This window comes from Manis javanica, unplaced genomic scaffold (assembly GCF_040802235.1).
Source record: "Manis javanica isolate MJ-LG unplaced genomic scaffold, MJ_LKY HiC_scaffold_24, whole genome shotgun sequence".
Taxonomy (NCBI): domain Eukaryota; kingdom Metazoa; phylum Chordata; class Mammalia; order Pholidota; family Manidae; genus Manis; species Manis javanica.
The window spans coordinates 2,125,646-2,130,798 of NW_027332170.1; the positions used below are offsets into that span (position 1 = coordinate 2,125,646).

Genomic DNA, 5,153 nt, shown 5'->3' on the forward strand with positions numbered 1-5,153 from the left:
AGTTCATTCTAAGCCTTTTGGTGTTTCTTCATAAGCCTAGCTGATGGCTAGAAGTAAGGTAAGCAATAGAGCTACTGTAAGCATATTTTTAGGTTGTTTTTTCTGTGATGATAAGGGAAGTGGAAGAAGTAGTGCAATTTTCAGGACAAATAGTACAAATGTAATTACTATTAGGAAGAATTTCATAAAGAAAGGCAGGCATGCTGATCCTATAGGGTCAAATGTACATTCATAAGGGGGTTATTTTTTATAAATATATGTTTAGTTGTGGGAGTTGGAAAGCAAATAATATAAGTAAGGATGACAGTAGTGTATTAGTTGTTATAGCTAATAATAGGCATATTATTTTCTTCTGGAATTCTACCAGAACTTGTAGATGGGAAGTCAACTATACTGTATGTATTAAGAAAATAGGAAGCTAATAAGTAAATAAAGAATATAGGAATAAACATGCTACATCTATGAAATATCAGTATCAGGCAGCAGCTTCAAAATCAAAGTGGTGGTTGGATGTAAAGTGATATTTTAATTGTCGCAAGAGACATAAAACTAGAAAGGAAGATCTGATAATAACATGTAGCCCATGAAGTCTGGCAGTTACAAAAAAAGAAGAGCTTTATACCCCATCATAGATTGTGAAAGGAGTTTCATAATATTCACATACGTGAAGAAGTGTAAAAGAGATACCTAAGAGAATTGCAATAGATAGGGCTGAAAGTATGTGATTTTGATTCCTTTCTATTAAGGTACAGTGTGCTCAAGTAATTGCAACTCCAGAGGTTAGGAGAATTGATGTATTAAGTCGTGAAATTTGTAGGGGATTCAGTGGATTAATGCCTGTGGAGTGTCAACATCCTCCTATTTCAGAAGTAGAGGCTAATCTTGAAAGGTAAAGTTCTCAGAAAAAGCCTATGAAGAAAAAAATAAGATTATGGAATATCAAAGCCCCTTTTGAACTGTTAGTGTGTGATGACCTTGAAAAGTACGTTCTCGCACAACATCATGTCATCATTGATATATTATTTAAATGTTTGTTATTAGTCCTATAGCTAGTAGAATTAAAAAGTTAAAATGGAACCATACTGCAAGACCAGATGTTAAAAGAAAGAATAATGCTCCAGCTAAGGGCCAAGATCTTGGGTTCACTATACAGCAGGAGTGAGTTTGATGCATCAGGTGTTATCATGTAGATAAGCCTAACTAGTGAGGTAGTTAGTTGTAAACAGGATTACAATAATAAAAGTAGTTGTTGCTGCAGTAAGGTTGATTGATATTAAGGCTAAGGTTGTGTTAGGCTGGAGGAAGGAAAAACAAGGACATGCAAACAGAACAGAGAGATGCCATAGGGGGAGAAAAGACCAGACCCCAAGGTCTGTGCCTTATGTGGAAAGGGGACAGCTCTTTCTGAATTCCATCCCTCTGATGTGCCAACTAAGACCCATATGTCAGATGTCAGCCTGCTTTCTCTTGGAAGAAAAAAAGTTTTTAGTTGTCTATTATGTCACCTTTAGCCAATCATACCTCTCCACACCCCTTAGGATAGCTTGCCATCTCCTCCCCCTCCTAGTCCCTTACAAGCCCCCACCTCCCTGACTGGGTGTGACTTCCCTGGCTTGTAATACCCAGACTGCAGAACATACACCTAGGAGTTGTACTCAAATAAACTACCTGGCCCTTTGTTGCCTCTCTTCACCTGCTTATTTTGGCTAAAATTTATATTACATTTGATGCCAAAACCCAGGAAGGAGCATGAGCATGGGGCCCCAACCAGCCACCAATGGCCCACCCCCTCCTCCAACCCAAGACCTCAGTCTGCCCTCCACTGCGTGGACTATTTTTCAATGAGTCTCTCAGTTTCCCCCAGTCTGCTTCCCTTCCTAACTCCATTTCACCTGGTCCTTTAGAAATCATATGTACATCCAGTTAGGGCATCCAGACCCTGGGCATTTGGCCTACCCTCTCCAGGCATCTGGCCGGCTCCTGGCCCTGCAGTATGGGAAATGTCCCTAACCCAGGTTTCAGGATGTTTGTGGGCATCTGGCCCGCCCTGGCTCTGTGGTGGGGGGAGACATCTCTCAGCCAGGTTCCCAGTATATCTCCTCTGACTTGGCACACTTGGGACACTGGGCACTCCTCTCAGTGGGATTATTTGGGAAGTGGCATGGACATGGGGAACCAGCCCTCAAAAGCAGAGGCTCAGACCCCACTGCGGTATCATTTCCAATTTGGCTGCTCTATATTTGTCCAGAAAGTTTACAAATGGGAGCTGGTCTTTCTTTGCTCTGAGCCCAGGCCTCAGTATCCCTTGGACAACAAATTTCACTGGCCTCCTGAGGGAATTTTCTATTTTAGCCTCCTCACTGACTTGATTAATTATTGCCACTGGAGGAGAGAGTAGAGTGAAATCCACATGTGCAGGCTTTTTGGACTTTGCACTCCCGCCCAGACCTTTATGTTAAATGTTCAATGACTCAGGTTCTCCTGGCCCGATCTCCAGTTAAAGATTGTCAGCCTTTTACTCTGCCCAGTCCTCCCTTTTCAGATCCGCCAGAAAATCTCAGTCACCTGCCTCCTTCAGCTCGTGATCCCCTCGCCCTCTCCACCACCATCTTTAAGTCCTTTGTCTTCACACGTGTCACCACCATCATAAAGTCCTACATTCTTAACCATGCCATTGTCCTGCTCTCCTCTTCCAATGGCTGCACCATCCCTTCCCCTCTCCTTCTGTCTTCACCACCCTCTTCCCCCACGGGAACATGCTCCTCCCACCCTCTGGTTCTGGAAACCACAGACAGGAAGCTGAGGAGAGGGAAGGCAATTGGGTATCAGTGACTCAAGTCTTTATATCGGTTTGTCTCTCTGTGGATATGTTTTTGTGTGGGGAGTGTTGCTGACTGTAGTCATTGTGTCTCAGTTTGTATGTTTGTGTGTCTAGGTGTGTAGATGAAAAATATTTTCCTACCTCTGGGTGGTATTAATAAAAATTGATTTAAAAAAAAGCACTTGTGAAAATTGGGCATTCTAAAACTTCCAGAAAATCTGATAAAAATGTTAAGCATTAATACTAATTTGGGTTTGGCAGAGGTAGGCAAGTACTTGTAGCTATCAGCTCCCTAACTTTACCTAAGGCCATTTATGTTGATGTTATCTGCTAAATCTTTTAAAAATAAAATGCTTAAATGCTTGCCTTTGTCTAATATTCAGTAAAGGTCTTGTAAGTAATCTAGCATAGTTGTTACAAATGAGTGAACTAAATAAGTGTTGGAAGTAAACACTTTTTAAATTGTGTGTTACAGTGTGTATATCTATCTACAGCCTAGAAATCTTATCTAGCATAGTTGTTACAAATGAGTGAACTAAATAAGTGTTGGAAGTAAACACTTTTTAAATTGTGTGTTACAGTGTGTATACCTATCTACAGCCTAGAAATCTTTGTGGTAACCTAAAATCTTAAAGTTTTGCTAAGTTAAAAAGATACTTTGTGCTTAGTGAGGGATTGTGTTGTAAAGCTCATATTAACAGAAATTATAAAATATTCATAAATTTGTCAATCCAAAGAACTGCTAGTGTAACAGTTTAGTGTAACCTACTTCTCAGTGTTCACTAAAAATTAAGGTACCTAATAGTTTTAAGTTCTAATTAAAACTACTCAAAGTAATAAGGAAAAGATTTCTGCATGCTAAAGAATGTGTCTTTTGATAAAAGAAACTGTTGTGAAGTACAGCTGTTTATTTACAGGGAGAAATCTAAATGTAAAAAAGGTTGTAGAAAGCTTATAGAAGAATTTAATAGGGTCATGCTATAATTGTATAAAGTATGGAGCAAAATTAAAACTTTGTTTTCAGTTAAAAAGACAAAGTTTTCTTAACTGTTAGTCTGCTCTTACTATTGAAAAATTGCAAAAAGTTCTCTAATTGTTTTATCAAAGCAGTTTCTCATGCCTAAAATCTCAATGAATTGTCAGAGTATTTAAGAAAATGAGAACTTATTATTAAAAGGACTAAAAGCTAAAGTTTGCTAACAACTGTGTAGCCTTCTTTATTTGCCTTTGAGGTATTTTGTTGTTGTTCTGGTTAAGTAGATAAATATTGCTTCAACCCTATTTAAACAAGTGCCTTAAGATTTTTAACAGCTTCCCAAAATCAAATTCAAAAAGGTGCTTTTACCTCTAGTTAACTTTGATATTTTCCATAGGGCTCCTGGAACATGTCAGAAGAACTTTTTCTCATTGGAGAAAGTATTTGGCTAATTTAGCTTATTTACCTGATATATAATTACCTGCTTAATTGCCTAGAAAGCACTGTCAGAAAGAATAATGCTAAACATTGTTACTAAATGTTTTGTGTTACAGAAATATCAGAATTTCATTATGTCAACTGTCTTACAGTAAGCTCTCATCAAGTCTTTAACCATTGTCATTTTTAAATCTTTTATTATTTATAGCCACTATTTTATTACTCTTGAGCTAGTAAAGAACTAGATTTCAGCAGAACAGCTACGAGTTACATAGGATTAAGTAAACTAAAGAAGATGATTTTGTTGCTTTTTGTTTCAAATGTTGTTGATAAAGTGTTTTAAGGTTTGTCTCTTAAGCTGACAACAGTTTAGTGAATGACTGCCTTATAAGCAGAATGGAAACTTTATCTTTCCCTCTACCTGATCCCTCCAGAATTTAAAAACTCTCAGTAACTATTTTTATGTTTCATGGTAGTATGTTTATTTGCACAAGTTCAATAAGAATCTGCTTTCCTTGTAAGAGGACCAATTAAAAACACTGGTTATATTACCAAAACTTTGACTGGAACGTCATACCTGAGAGACACATATGTAAACTCAGATATGAACAGACAGCTTTAAGGGACTAAGATTGGCTTTATAAAAACTGGCCTGGTACCTTGCTTACAGAGTTCCCAGCAGCCTTACCAGGTGAGTAAGGAAGGTCACTGCCTGGCAGGTGCAGGAACCTCAAGAATGTCTTGGGAACCTCAGAGAATAGAGGAATTCTCCTAAATGTACACGTACTGCAGGCACAACCTGATGGCAAGTCTGGCTTGCCTTTCTAGACTCAAGAAGCTTTTAAAAGTCCAATATGAAATTCTTTATACAGTTCCAGCAAAACATATTTAAAAGAGTCTATGTGATCAATTGCTCTT

The 5,153-nt window shown here is 38.3% G+C and overlaps 1 pseudogene; it reads right to left on the bottom strand.

Moving 5' to 3' along the window:
• Positions 1 to 418: 418 nt before the first annotated feature.
• Positions 419 to 1,173, bottom strand: LOC140847605 (cytochrome c oxidase subunit 3-like; annotated as a pseudogene).
• Positions 1,174 to 5,153: the final 3,980 nt, after the last annotated feature.